Here is a 15,699-nt window from a genome sequence, read left to right on the forward strand (position 1 = left end):
TAACTCCACTTTTCGCTTCACTCGTTGTAACAACTAGAACGAGCAAAGATTGCAATCCCTTGCAAGACTTTGTGTGCTTTATAGTACGTACTTTATAGACATAATCGCTTTCACATTCCAGGAGTACATACTTTGTAGATACAGCACACGGTTGAAAAAGAGAACGCTACCATTAGCTACCACGAGATGACGTTTGTGGCACACGTCAGCACAATCTGTGTGGACAAATAAAACCAAACAAACGGACCGAAAGGCAATATTGCGAGAAGAAGAAGAATAAAAAGAGGTGTGTCGAAGAAGAAGAACGTACTAACTTGCGCACATCACTCAGCAAAAGACGAAATCAAAGCGAAAAGCATAGGGATTTATAAAGTATATATACATTTAGGTTTTGTTGTGATTACATGTTTTCTATTGATTTTGTGAATCAGATTGCTTGATTAAAGGAATGAAAAAGAAAACAATAATTCAGTGCCCCGTGTGAGGATCGAACTCACGACCTTCAGATTATGAGACTGACGCGCTGCCTACTGCGCTAACGAGGCGCCATGACTCTTCATGCTACGTTATGGCAATAGAACACACAGTAACCTTTACCTGAGATCACATCGATAATAAAAATGTTGGAGAACATACAAAACTTGACTTCACAAAAGGAAATTCCGAATTTCAAAGAATACATTGATAAAAAGGTACTTTTAATTTTTTATTACATTAATATTTCTCCACAGAACGCTGTGGACCTTTCCGATGATTCGCCACGGGAAGCACAAGTCGGTGGAGGTCTCATCGAGGAGTTCAGGATGTATTTATTTATATAGATGGCGGGTTTATCACATCTAACCGATGTTGCTTTTAAGCCCGGCACCGTAGCCTGCCTTTTTTATAATAAAAAAAGGTAAAAAAATCAAACATTTGAACAGTCTTCGACGTGCACCTTGACCCCACGGCCAAGGCACACCGTCTGTCAAGACTGTCCCATTACATTAGCATACACATACACATGCACCTCAACCCAAAGGCTGAAGCACATGGTTATTCAAAACACATGCATCCTGACCCCGAAGGGCCACAATGCATGGTCATGCAATTGGACCCCTCCTCCATTGGAGTGAGTCCACCACACCACTCCACCTGACCATTTGATGTGAGCCAAAAGTATCCGTGCAGGCCCGCTCCCACGCACATCCTGAAGCACGTACCCACAGGCTCGGCACATATTGCGAGACTGTCCATGTGCGACGAGCACGGATGACGAGCGTTTGTCCGTGCTGGAAGTCCGTCGGATGGATGCGGTGGACAAGGAGGGACTCGTTGAGACGGAATTCTCTCCTGGGTTCGAGCCAAGATCCCCGCCTCGCCCTGTGGGCCTCATCCAACGGGCCCGATCGCCGGACGACGGTGAGACCGGTTAAAGGAAGACCCAGTAATCTCACTTTGGCCGGTTACACGGTCCTTGTACAGAGTTTAAATGTCGCCGTTGCGCTTCGGACACCTGGGCGCGTGGTTACCTGGTTATGGGCTGAATGCGGCGTCACAACGTCGACCAGGTGAGTCCGCTTGGCTGGTTTTGCTGCTTAATCAGTCGATTGGAAAGTTCACTTCATTTATATCACAATCACATCGTGTCGTTTACTCCGGAGATGCTGTGGTCATTTACTCCGGCCACATTATGGTTGTTTACTCCCGAGACTGTGGTCGTTTACTCCGGAGATGCTGTGGTCGTTTACTCCGGAGATGCTGTGGTCATTTACTCCGGCCACATTATGGTTGTTTACTCCTGAGACTGGTCGTTTACTCCCGAGACTGATCGTTTACTCCGGGCACGTTGTGGTCGTTTTCTCCGGGCACGTTGTGGTCGTTTTCTCCGGGCACGTTGTGGTCGTTTTCTCCGGGCACGTTGTGGTCGTTTTCTCCGGGCACGTTGTGGTCGTTTTCTCCGGGCACGTTGTGGTCGTTTTCTCCGGGCACGTTGTGGTCGTTTTCTCCGGGCACTTTGTGGTCGTTTTCTCCGGGCACGTTGTGGTCGTTTTCTCCGGGCACGTTGTGGTCGTTTTCTCCGGGCACGTTGTGGTCGTTTTCTCCGGGCACGTTGTGGTCGTTTTCTCCGGGCACGTTGTGGTCGTTTTCTCCGGGCACGTTGTGGTCGTTTTCTCCGGGCACGTTGTGGTCGTTTTCTCCGGGCACGTTGTGGTCGTTTTCTCCGGGCACGTTGTGGTCGTTTTCTCCGGGCACGTTGTGGTCGTTTTCTCCGGGCACGTTGTGGTCGTTTTCTCCGGGCACGTTGTGGTCGTTTTCTCCGGGCACGTTGTGGTCGTTTTCTCCGGGCACGTTGTGGTCGTTTTCTCCGGGCACGTTGTGGTCGTTTTCTCCGGGCACGTTGTGGTCGTTTTCTCCGGGCACGTTGTGGTCGTTTTCTCCGGGCACGTTGTGGTCGTTTTCTCCGGGCACGTTGTGGTCGTTTTCTCCGGGCACGTTGTGGTCGTTTTCTCCGGGCACGTTGTGGTCGTTTTCTCCGGGCACGTTGTGGTCGTTTTCTCCGGGCACGTTGTGGTCGTTTTCTCCGGGCACGTTGTGGTCGTTTTCTCCGGGCACGTTGTGGTCGTTTACTCCGGGCACGTTGTGGTTGTTTACTCCTGAGACTGGTCGTTTTCTCCGGGCACGTTGTGGTCGTTTTCTCCGGGCATGTTGTGGTCGTTTTCTCCGGGCATGTTGTGGTCGCTTTCTCCGGGCATGTTGTGGTCGTTTTCTCCGGGCACGTTGTGGTCGTTTACTCTGGGCACATTATGGTTGTTTACTCCTGAGACTGGTCGTTTTCTCCGGGCACGTTGTGGTCGTTTTCTCCGGGCACGTTGTGGTCGTTTACTCCGGGCACATTATGGTTGTTTACTCCTGAGACTGGTCGTTTTCTCCGGGCACGTTGTGGTCGTTTTCTCCGGGCATGTTGTGGTCGTTTTCTCCGGGCATGTTGTGGTCGTTTTCTCCGGGCACGTTGTGGTCGTTTACTCCGGGCACGTTATGGTCGTTTACTCCGGGCACGTTGTGGTCGTTTTCTCCGGGCACGTTGTGGTCGTTTTCTCCGGGCACGTTGTGGTCGTTTTCTCCGGGCACGTTGTGGTCGTTTTCTCCGGGCACGTTGTGGTCGTTTTCTCCGGGCACGTTGTGGTCGTTTTCTCCGGGCACGTTGTGGTCGTTTTCTCCGGGCACGTTGACGTCGTTTTCTCCGGGCACGTTGACGTCGTTTTCTCCGGGCACGTTGACGTCGTTTTCTCCGGGCACGTTGTCGTCGTTTTCTCCGGGCACGTTGTCGTCGTTTTCTCCGGGCACGTTGTGGTCGTTGACTCCGGGCACGTTGTGGTCGTTGACTCCGGGCACGTTGTGGTCGTTGACTCCGGGCACGTTGTGGTCGTTGACACCGGGCACGTTGTGGTCGTTGACTCCGGGCACGTTGTGGTCGTTGACTCCGGGCACGTTGTGGTCGTTGACTCCGGGCACGTTGTGGTCGTTGACTCTGGCACGTTGTGGTCGTTGACTCAGGGCACGTTGTGGTCGTTGACTCCGGGCACGTTGTGGTCGTTGACTCCGGGCACGTTGTGGTCGTTGACTCCGGGCACGTTGTGGTCGTTGACTCCGGGCACGTTGTGGTCGTTGACTCCGGGCACGTTGTGGTCGTTGACTCCGGGCACGTTGTGGTCGTTGACTCCGGGCACGTTGTGGTCGTTTACTTTTCTTCTTTGTCACACACCCAACCTGCCCACATCCGAATCTGTCCATAACTTTTTGAGATATCCTGCTCACAGACAAACAAACAGAAAAGGGTATTCACCTTTGTTGGTGCAGGTAGTAAAATCTCAGTTGTAAAACAACAAAATATCATTGAAGTAACATTAAATTCTTTCTGCAACTCGGTTTTACGGACGTAATAAGATATGGACGTTGGTTTCTCCCACAACATGGTGATCGTGATTCGTGACCCTGGACCCACGGCTTGACCTCTGTATGAATGATTCCTCGGCCTGCTGGTCTACTTCCAGCACAGACACCTCCCTATCGCTACTGCGATGCCCCCTGGTTTCTGGGGCATCCTGGTTTTGCCCCTATACTTTAGAGAAATTATGTTGTATCCCCAGTATCCACCTCTGCCTGCTCTTACGATTCTTCTGATCCACCATGCTGATCGGCAGTGCTGAGTGCACGCACTGAAAAATCTCAACACTGAATTTATAAAGGACAAAGCCACTTTGTGCTGAATGATCTTCTCATAATCCGCCCTGGATCAATTAACATCGGTGTGATCGCTTTTGTTAAACTTATCTCGCAGAATTATGTTTTTGTCACGCTACTCCTCCGACAGTTCTGGGCTGATTACATCCAGACCTGCTACATAAGATCAGCCCAACCCCAATTTGTGCATAGGAGTGTTTTTATCTTTTCCGGTGGTTTTGTGAGAGGAGGAGAAGGGGGACGCAAATTCTCTATGTAAATGTGTATAGTGTAGCGCCGCCTCCAGGTAGGAAACGGTATTAAAAGTTCCACCCTTTACAGTACAATATTCCTGTCCCCACGTTTTCTCGTGTCGTAAGGTGTTTTGAATTATAACCAGTAGGCATGTTTTTGCTTCATGCACTTAACCGGGTTATTTTTATTTTATTTTGGTAGTGATTAAGGCAGCTGTCAGTTGGCTATACACCACCAAAAATGAAGGTATGTGTCAGAAGAACATGCCGCATGCTTGCAACAAGATCACTCGTGGGGCGGGTACTCTGTTAGTAGATTGAAAACGTTGTGATACAGTATGCTGGAACCTGCATATGGCAATGACAACCCAACACCCAAGTCTCGTTTTTTCATTTCTGACACACACACACACACACACACACACACACACACACACACACACACACACACACACACACACACACACACACACACACACACACACACACACACATCTTGTTTTTCATTTTTGTTTCTCACAATTCTATCTCTTATGATTTTCAATTATTATTTCACTTTTTCAATTCTTATTTAAAAATGCATTTAATTAATTGTACAGTATCGGTTGTTCCTAAACTTAAACATAAATAATTTAAAGGATTGTTGTAAATGATGTTAATTTCACAACATCCCATATTCAACTTTATTTAAATTGTAAACCTCAAACATAGTTTCTCCACCTAAAGTAAGAACCTTAACCCGTAAGCAATTGACTCGTTTCCCGACTGCATGGATCATCAGCTGGGCACCATTCTTCCTCGAGGTTTCGATCCTTTGAGCCCAGGACCTCTCCAATCGGTAGATCCACAACCTCAGTTGCGTCCAGGCAGTCAGTCAACCCATCAATGCAACATCACTTATTCCAACTTTACTCGCAATAGGATTTAATGTATTATCATATATTTATAACTTTCCTTACACACTCGATAACATGATAATATCATTAAATCATGCACATCTTACCTTAAATACATCAATTTACTAACGAGCACGACCACACCACTTACCTCTGGATCAAACTGTCACTTATAACGGTTTTTTGCATGCTGCCGTATCCGAGCAACCACCGATTCCTAGCAACATTGATTTGTAGTATATTTAATTATTATATTGTACTGTATTTACATAAAGATCTCATGAATAATATTTTTAATATTCGTATTGTATTTTACTAATTCGATTTGGTGTCGTTTTGTGATTTTAAAGAAAACTTGTTTTAATCTGCCAACTGCAGCCCCCTGCGCTAACATACGTCTGACTAGTTGTTGTAATTTATTGACCAGTTCAGAGCTGTGTGTGGTTGCTCTCAGTCCTAATTATTTCACCTGCAACGTACCATAAAATAGCTTTTTGGGAATGTTGCTGTCTAAGAATTTCCGCATCTTTGTGCAGTTGTTAATTTATTCCTGTACATGTTCTGAACCAATCAAACTCGTACATGTGCAGAAACAAATTTGCAAAGAAAGGGGCCGGATCTGAACCCATGGGTATGCCCACTGTCTGCTGGAGTATCTTGGGATCCGAACCCATGGGTACGCCCACTGTCTGCTGGAGTATCTTGTTGCCAAATGTAAAGAAACTGTTGTTTAGCAGAAATCGAATACTTTCTTTTAGTTTACTTTTTGAAAAACTGCATGAATATTGATTATCCTTTACAGACCAGTGTGCTGCTTTGATATACATTAATGTATACTCTATTACCTCCTGCAAATGCTTTATCTATTGCTCTGTCCAATGCGGTTACCAGCTTGTCATGTGGAATGTTTGTGTACAATGTGGAAAAATCAAAAGTTGAAAGATATTTTGCTTTACCCTTGTTGTTAATGTTATGGATACTGTCGATTACCGGTTTGGAATTGTCAATGATCCAGAATTTCTTAATACCAGAATAAAACTTCACTTTTTCATGGTAGTTTTTTAAGCATTTATAGATTAGTTTCATTGCCGCTGTCACACACACACACACACACACACACACACACACACACACACACACATACACACACACACACACACACACTCACACTCCGTGGACGCCACGATCTCCTGAAACCCATGCATGTGTGGAGAAAACCATCTCCTGAAACCCATGCATGTGTGGAGATCACGGTCAACAACAGCAATTTGACATATACTGCACATGCACACACTCTATTTATATTATAATAGTGTATTATATTACAAGCAAAGGTACCCGGTGTTTCCGTGTTTCCGGGCAATGCAGAGTGACTTCAGAGAGAGAGAGAGAGAGAGAGAGAGAGAGAGAGGAAGAAGAAGAAGAGAGAACGGGGAGGGGCGAGCAGCAGAACGGGGAGGGCAAACAGGAGGACCTGGGAGGGGTGAGCAGGAGGATGGGGAGGGGTGAGCAAAAGGGCGGGAATGGGGAGAGCAGGAGGCAGCAGAGGGATATGGAATGGGGGAGAGTCGGAGGACGGTGAGATGAAGTGGGGGAATGGCAAATGGAAATCGGGAGGAGGGGTGAGCATAGAGCAGGAGTAGGGTGAGTGGGGAGCAGGAGCAGGAGGAGGGTGAGTGGGGAACACGAGGAGAGTGTATCATGTGATTACTTTTGCCTGCAGAGAGCACAGAATGATTTGATTTCATTTTCAAACATCGATATTTTAGGGTTCCACGCAAAGTAGGGTTCCACGCAAAGTATTGACATGGGCATTGAGGAAGTTAGGAGTGGAGGAATGGTTGATCAGAGTAGTGATGGCAATGTACAAAAGAACGCGCACAGCTGGAAGGACGAAGGACGGGAACAGTGGTGAGTTTGAGGTGAAGGTGGGAGTGCATCAGGGGTCGGTACTAAGTCCACTACTATTTGTAGCTGTGATGGAGGTGCTGGCTCAGAACGTAAAGGAGGGTTTACCGTGGGAGTTGTTGTATGCAGATGATCTGGTGTTGATTGCGGAAAGTATGGATGGACTGAAGGAAAAGATGAACAAGTGGAAGGAATGTATGGAGACAAAAGGTCTGAAGGTGAATACTGAATATCGGAAAGACGAAGGTGATGGCAAGTGGTAAAGCATGTGGTGAGGTGGAAAGAACTGGGAAGTGGCCGTGTGCTGTGTGCAGGAAGGGTGTCGGAGTGAACTCCATTCAATATACAATGTGTGCTGAGTGGGTTCATCAAAAATGTAGTGGTCTGAGAGGGTCATTTACCAGTGTGGCAGCTACATTCAAATGTAAGGTGTGCACAGAGGGAGCTGCAGATGGAGGAAATGTTGAGTTGGATCTTGGAGACGGCGTGAAGCTGGAAGGTGTGAAAACATTTTGCTACCTCGGAGACATGCTGAATGGAGAAGGTGGATCAGACTCGGCAACGGTTGCTCGAGTGAGATGTGCATGGAAGAAGTTTCGGGAACTGAGTGGCGTGCTGATGAGGAGGAGAGTGTCGCTGAAGCTGAAGGGAAAGGTGTATGCTGCATGTGTGAGAAGTGTTGTGATTTATGGGAGCGAGACATGGGTAATGAACGTAGAGCAGCAACGAAGGCTGGAAAGGGTGGAAATGCGAATGGTTCGATGGATGTGCGGAGTATCGTTGAGAGAGAGGAAGACAAATGATGAATTGCGAAAGATGATGGGAATATTGCCTGTGATTGATGCTGTGAAGAAGAACAGGTTGAGATGGTTTGGTCATGTGTTGAGGAAGGATGAAAGTGACTGGTTGAGAAGAGTGATGGAAATTAATGTAGAAGGAAGTAGAGGACGGGGAAGACCGAGAAAGACTTGGCTAAAGATGGTGGAAGAAGAAATGCGGGCAAGGGGGTTAACAAGGAGAGATGCAGAAAATAGGGCAAAATGGAGAAGATTGTCATGGAGATTGGAGACCGCAAGGCTAACCCCCGCTCTAGCAGGGAAAATGGCCTTAAAATGCATGTTGTTGTGTTGTTGTTCAAACATCAGTTTTTCAACAGGTGTGCTTGTTTCAACAAGTTTCAGTTTCAGTTTCAAAGTTTCAACAGTTTGGCCTTAAAACGATCATTCATTCATTCATTTTCATTCAGTTTTCCAACAGGTGTGCTTTAATTTAGTGAGCACCTTGGGGGAACTTTAAAAAAATGTAAATACAAGTCGAGTAGACCCATTAATAAGCAGTCTCCTAAGGAGAACAGGACAGAAGTCCAACTGGTAGAACGCATAGCATATATTACCCCATTAAAAGTGATGCACAGCCTCACAGCAGTTATTTTAAAAATATATTCGAATTGTTCACAAATTTCACAGAATTTGTTTTCACCGAATCTTGGTGTACTTTAGCGACTACCAGAAATGAAAACATAAATCAGAGTTAAAATGAGGGTGTGAGGCCATCAGGAAGTGTACGTTACCATATGGGCAATACCTCTGGTGCTTACCTGGTAGAATAAACAGTATACAGCACTGGCTTAAGATCTACAGGTATTTTAAACCAATTTCAATGGTTGCTAGAAGACAGGGCAGCATGTAGAATCATACTAACATAATCATAAAACTTTAAACAAACAAACAAAAAATACCTATTTTGGAGGGCAACCCCCACCCACCCCGCACCCCTCCCATCCTGTTTTTCCTCCACAGACCCCAATTTTTATAATGCCTTGAACAAACTTTGGTACATCACGGGTGATGAAAGTTGTGGTCAAGTTTCATTGAAATTGTGTGTGTAGTTTCAGAGAATAAAGCAAATATCTATTTAGGGGGGTCAAACCTGGACCCACTTTGACCCCACATAGACCTCTTTCAAGTTCGATTTTCTTCGTACTGTAAACAAACTTCGGTACATCATGGGTGATGAAGGTTGTGGTCAAGTTTCATCGAAATATTGTGTGTAGTTTCAGAGAAAAAAGCAAATTCCTTTTTTTGGGGGTCAAACTTGGATCCACTTTGACCCCTGGTAAACCCCCTTAGACCACAATATTTTTTTAATGCCATGAACAAACAGTCACAACAAAGCAAATAACATTTGTGCCAAATTTGGTCGCAATCTCATCAGCGGTTTCGGAGAAGAAGTTTCAAGTGTTTATTGACGGACTGACGGACGACGCGTCATCGCATAAGCTCCCCTGAACTTCGTTCCAGGTGAGCTAAAAATGGGTGTTTGCATTTACCCCAATATCCAGAGGTCCATAAATATGCATGCAAAGTTTAGGGCTGCGAGATTTCATGGTTTTGGAGTTATGGAGGACACACACACACACACACACACACACACACACACAGTCTTTTATTATATATAATATATATATATATATATATATTGTTATGTCGGTAGGGTAGTGATACGTAGAGCAGATAGATCTGAATAGGTAGCGTGCTTCGCTTGTCGCGGTAAGGAAACCACCCTGTAATAAGTTTCATGTGTAGGTGTTTTGTCGGTTAAGAGTGTACCTGTGAACATACCAGGATGTTCGAGTGATAAGTGGAATAGGGATTAAAGAGTAGCGCCCCTGTGTGTCACACCTGGTAGCTAAACCTTTGTCCCTTATGGCAATGCACACCTGTAGACACGTAGTTAGGTCCATAGCGCAACATTAAATAATTCCCTTCCCTGACATGACTTTGGAAGACGAACAGGCAAGGGTGGGGGGGGGGGGGGGCTCGGGGCACCGCCGCCAGTTACACCTCCGACAGGCCCAGCCACCTCGGGTAGCACGCGCTATGACCATGCTACACAGGGAACGAGTGTTGGGGTGGCGCGCCAGGGCTGACGTCATCACCGCAGGAAGGTTATTTAAGGGAGCGCCGAACGCCATTTCTCTCTTGCGGTTCGTGCTCTTGGAGATCCAGCAGTTCGTAGCACGTCAGGTTTTTCTTGCTTGGTCAAGAGGTAAAGGGGGGGGGGGGGGGGTTGTTGACTGGACGTTGGTGTGGTCAAGTGTGGGTGAGCACTGGGGGGGCTGCGGTTCTGTGGACTGGGGGACGAGGGCAGCATAGGTGAAGTGAAGGGAATGCCACGCACTGCGACCGTCTCCCCCAGGGCCGAGGTTGTGCGTGCGGTAGGGTTTGTTGTGGCAGCAGGTGCTCACCACATTGGCCAGCTGGGGCTGGTGCAACTGTGTTCCTCGCAGTGGGGCCGAAGGATGGATGATGGGTCGCATCCTTGTGGGCACTCATGGGCCATGTTGGCGTTTTGACTGCTCACCATGTCCCGATGACCCTTGCACGGAAGAGGTGCAGTGTTGTCGTGGCCACAGGTAGTTGTGTAGTGATAATCACCGTTGGATGCAGATCCACATACCTGCCAGTATAGTGGGGACAAAAATGAAATTTGGTGAAATTTGGTAGGCCCAATGAGAAATTTTGGGATTGTATGGGTGGATGGTACCATTGGACTTGACCAACCGGAAGTTACCTGTACATCAAGGTAGAGGGTAAGGCCTTGATGGTTACTGTCCCAGGCTTCAGGACTTGCTATGTAAATTGGGGACATGTAGTTTGGAGTTGGGGGCGGGTGAGAGTGATGACATGGCCGGTAAGGGGATTGGAATGTGTGCCATACAGAGTCTTGTGGGTGGCGTTTGTGTTAGTGTTGTGGTTATGTGTTTCCATGTGGTCGTGAGAGTGGAGATAATGGAGAGATGAGTGACGATTATTGTGTGATTATTGTGTTTGAAAATGTGATTTGAAATGTGAACTGGGGATTTCACATGTGGCAGACCATGGCAAAACTCTTGTAACATCTTTTTGTAACATCTGCTTGGAATTGTGCTGAGTTGTGTTGGAAATGGAATGGCAGCGGGGGAGGAAATGTGTTTTGGGATCTTGTGGGTGGGGAAGGTGTGTGTGTCCGCAGGTACGGATCAGGCTCTGAGGAGCGATGCCTGCGGCCCACCTCTGCGGCAATTACCCCTGGCAGCCAGTGGTATCTGGAAATTGGAGCTCGTCGGTGGAGGGTCTGGTTGGTCGCCGTGGGGTAAAGGAGACCCCCGGTGACCCGTGTTGCTGCGCTGAAGCAGGAGGCCACGGAGGAGCCTGGTGTGTGGAGACCCACACCGGCGAGGTAACGGTGGAAAGGGGGCTGTTGGGCTGTCACGGGGCCAAGTGGTAAAGGGGGTTGGGGGGCAATGAACTTGTGAGTCGGTTGACTTGTGTTTTGGGACTGCGGGCACCACAGCCTGAAGCGCCCCCACCATCTTACTTGTGCGGTACCTCCCCGCTGCCTAGTTGAGGAATGCACACACATGAATATGACATCAATGCCATGGTTCTGCAGGGGGTTGTAGTGAAGTAAGTGCTTTGTTGATTTTTGAAATGCGGTAGTGAGGAGTTTTGGAATGAGAATGAGTGGTTAAGGGGTTTGTGTTGCATGAATGTGGGTGAAATCCACCTAGCCATGTCACTCACCTGCAACATCTGGACAGGGCCCGTGGAAATTTAGGTGTGCATTGGGGATGGCCCCGCCGGTAAGGTTGTGTCTTGTGGCATCCACCGGGGGACGTGGTCTGTGGACCGGGGTATGTAAAAATGTTTTTTAGAGTTTTTGAATTTTGCAAGTTGGTAAGTTTTGTGGATAAGGTAGGAGTTTTGAGTGTTGTTTGTTTCCTCCCTCCACAGCAACAACGGATCGAAATCAATGTACCTACTTGCATGGCTGGCTGTTAAGGGGTTTAGCATGTTAAAGAAGTGTAGGTAGATAGTCTGACTCACTTCCCACAGCCCTTCCTGATTTGTTTCAAAGGTTAATTAAGTGTATGACAGTAAGTGTTAAGGCTGGAATGGTAGTGCCTGCAGTGAACCTTGCAGGAGCTACGGTTCCAAGGGGGGGAGGGGGGGGGGCTGTGTTATGAATTTGGGTAGTGATATGTGGAGCAGAATAGAGCTGAATAGGTAACATGCTTTGAGATGTCGCGGTAAGGAACACTACCTGTAATAAGTCCATGTGTAGGTGTTTTGGTCGGTTAAGGTGTATAATTGTGAATCTACCAGGAGATTCGTGTGTTAAGTAATGTAGGGAATAATGAGTAGAGCCCTTATATGTCTCACCTGGATAGCCAAACCTCTGTCCATTTTGGCACTGCACACCACATAGACACTTAGTTAGGATCCCTTAGTACAACACTAATAACGCCCTTCCCCCCCCGACATGACCTCGGAAGAAAGCAGGCCAGGACACCGCCGATAATGGCCGCCATCATTTACACCTCCGAGAGGCCTATCCACCTCGCATAGCACATGCTATGACCACGGAATAGGGGATGGGAGTGAGAGTGACGCAGTGGGCGTGCACCGGGGTGAGCTGGCGAGTCGGTGGAGGCTCTGATTGGTTGGGAGTGCGCCAATGCGGACGTCACCGGCCGGGGATATTAACGGGGCCGGACGCCATTTTGGGGCAGTCGAGAGCAGTTGAGAGTTCGTGTGCACGAGTGGGCAGTGCGGAGTTCGAGCAGTTCAGATCTGATCCCGAGTTCGGTTGAGGTGCGCACAAGTTGAGTAACGAGGACTGAGCGCCATTTTCGGCAGTTGAGAGACGAGGTGCGCACGAGTTGCAGTTGAGATCGGGGATCCTACGCGGAGTTGAGTGATGAGCGCCATAACCAGAGTTCAGGCAGTTCAGATCGGAGATCCTGAGACGAGTTCAGAGCCCGACTGGAGCTTCCTGTCCTGCTTTGGGGCCTCGTGTGCGAACGGAGTGGGCGTTGGCTCGGGCCTTTGCGTTGCTGTGGTGCTCGGAGGCGGTCGGAGAAGGCCTGGTGGCGGCCGAGCAGGGCCGTGAAGACGATAAAGACAGATAAGCCGAGCTCCGCGTATACATTTTACATGACGTGTTCTTTTCTTTAATTCAGATCCCCTCGTCTTGTATTCGATATCTGTGTGTGTGGGATCCCAAATTAGGCATTAGATTACCGGCACGTGCTTTTCCTGTCCTTGCTTTTCCCAACAAACCCTTATATTATTTTCTGTACATATTCCTGAACACAGTTTTCCGGGTGGTTGATTTTCACAGTCAAGGCTGCAGGGCTCTCGTCGTTCCCCTCCATCCTGCGCGCTTGGGGCTTTTGGTTTTGGAATCCGCCATTGAGTTTTCGCCTCGGGAGTTAAAGCCTTCGTGATCGGCATCCGCGACCGCCAGATATTAATTTTGGCGGTTGCGTGACAATATATATATGTACTCGTCGTGTGCAAAGAAGGGTGTGTACACGGTGGGGGTATGTACGCATCCTGGTGTAGTTGCTGCATGTGGATGTGTATGTGCCCCTGCTGGCCCACCTTAGCTCATCGTATCGAGGTTGAAGGGCCGAAACGGGATGACGCTGAGGACCTCGACTGAGGACCCGGTCAGTGCGGCACACTTGTGACCAGGTGTGTTTTGAACTTACATATATACATATATATATATATATATATATATATATATATATATATATATATATATATATATATATATAAAACACAGTTTGTGTGTGTGTGTGTGTGTGTGTAATGTTACCGATAGACTCCTAAACGGAGAGGCTTACGTGCTTGATATTTGGCATAGACATGGCCATTGAGCCTGGGACGAACATGGCTGAACTCAAAATATTTGACGATCCATATTTTTTATTCATATTTACCTCAGCGCACGGAATCAACGGAATCAGAGCAGGTGGGCGCTAGAGCGATCACGTGATGACGCTATGAACGCTATGACGCTATGACGCTATGAAAAAAGAAAATCGCGATGACGCTATGAAACGCAATGAACACTATGACGCTATGAAACGCTATGAACGCTATGATGCTATGAACGATATGACACTATGATGCTATGACGCTATGAAAAAAAAAATTGCTGTGACGCTATGAAACGCTATGAACGCTATGACGCTATGAACGCAATGACGCTATGAACGATATGAACGCTATGACGCTATGACGCTATGAAAAAAAAAATCGCTATGACGCTATGAAACGCTATGAACGCTATGACGCAATGAAAAAAAAAATCGCTCATTTTACCAAGGGGCTCGCTCTCCCCCCGTTCCCCTCCCCCTCCCCTCCCCTCCCCCGCCCGGCAATGCCGGGTACTTCTGCTAGTATATATATATATATATATATATATATACACACACAGACTTGGCATTTAATATGGAATATTTTTTTTGTGGGGGTGAACTTACTTTTTAAGATGACTTAGAACCAAAAGTTCATTGGAATTATGTTGAAATTATTTTAGATTTTGTTAATGTGATGTTTAAAAGAAACAAAAACCACATTTGACATTTCGAAGCAAATAAATTGATCCTCGAAAGTGATGTAAACTGATATCGAACTCAATTCACGGACAGTACTGTGTTAAACTTCTGTACGTTTTCCAGAAGTATCTCTTTATTTTGCACATTAGCCAAAAATTTTTTCCAACAAAAACAAACGCTAAATTATGACTGGGATTACGGACAGTAAAATTACAGTTCAGTACTTCGTGTAACCCCCACGAGCATTCAGGAGAGCACATACACGTTGAGGCATGCTGTTCACGAGATTTGCCAAGGTTTGGACAGGAATCGCTTGCCATGCAGTGACAATAGTCTGCTGCAATTCACGCACAGAGGTCGGCTGCTGGTCCAAGTTGTCGATTTGATGCGTTAATTCTGCCCACAAGTTCTCTATCGGATTCATATCCGGGGACATGGCAGGCCACTCCATATGCTCTACACCACGTTCAGCAAGAAAGTGTTGGATCATGCGAGCACGATGAGGCCGTGCATTGTCATCTTGGAAGACAAAGTTTCCTCGAAAGGCTGCACGAGCAAATGGAAGCAATGTTTCTTCCAGAATAACCCTGTACCTGAACTGGTTCAGGTTTCCATTCAGAACAACCAGGTCAGTTTTGCCCCGTGCATGAAAAGCAGCCCAAATGGTCACCCCACCACCTCCAGCTTGGACTCTTGGCACTATACAATAATAATAGTATACATAATAGTGTACAATCTTGTACATAATCTTGTACATAATAGTGTACAACATAATAGTGTACAAGTCATAATACAATCTTCGTTGTGGGCTTCATGCACTTGTCTGCGCACTCGGACGCGGCCATCTTGACAATAGACCAGAAATCTAGACTCGTCACTGAAGGTCACATGATTCCAGTGTCCTGGCTGCCATTGACGGTGCTCTCTGGCCCACTGCAATCGGCGCTGGCTGTGTTGTCTGGTCAGGCGTGGCTTTCTCAGGGGACGCCTGGCACGATAGCCTGCTTGAACCAGTCGTTGGTTGACTAGCCTTCTGGATACAGGC

At 47.3% G+C, this 15,699-nt stretch overlaps 1 protein-coding gene and 1 non-coding gene across 4 annotated transcripts in view; one reads left to right on the plus strand and one right to left on the minus strand.

Moving 5' to 3' along the window:
- Positions 1 to 472: 472 nt before the first annotated feature.
- On the minus strand, positions 473 to 545 carry TRNAM-CAU (transfer RNA methionine (anticodon CAU)). The gene has a single exon. It is a non-coding gene; the product is annotated as a tRNA-Met (tRNA).
- Positions 546 to 1,129: 584 nt separating this feature from the next.
- Positions 1,130 to 15,699, plus strand: part of LOC137428907 (zinc fingers and homeoboxes protein 2) — a 58,717-nt gene continuing 44,147 nt past the window's right edge. For 2 of the 3 annotated variants that reach the window (XM_068118774.2, XM_068118769.2), the window contains exon 1: positions 1,130 to 1,550. The gene's annotated coding sequence lies outside the window, so the exon portion shown is untranslated. The remainder of the gene's footprint in view (positions 1,551 to 15,699) is intronic. The other variant, XM_068118770.2, reaches the window with a different exon arrangement.

This window comes from Myxine glutinosa, chromosome 6 (genome assembly GCF_964187855.1).
Source record: "Myxine glutinosa chromosome 6, kmMyxGlut1.1, whole genome shotgun sequence".
In the NCBI taxonomy this organism is placed as follows: Eukaryota; Metazoa; Chordata; class Myxini; order Myxiniformes; family Myxinidae; genus Myxine; species Myxine glutinosa.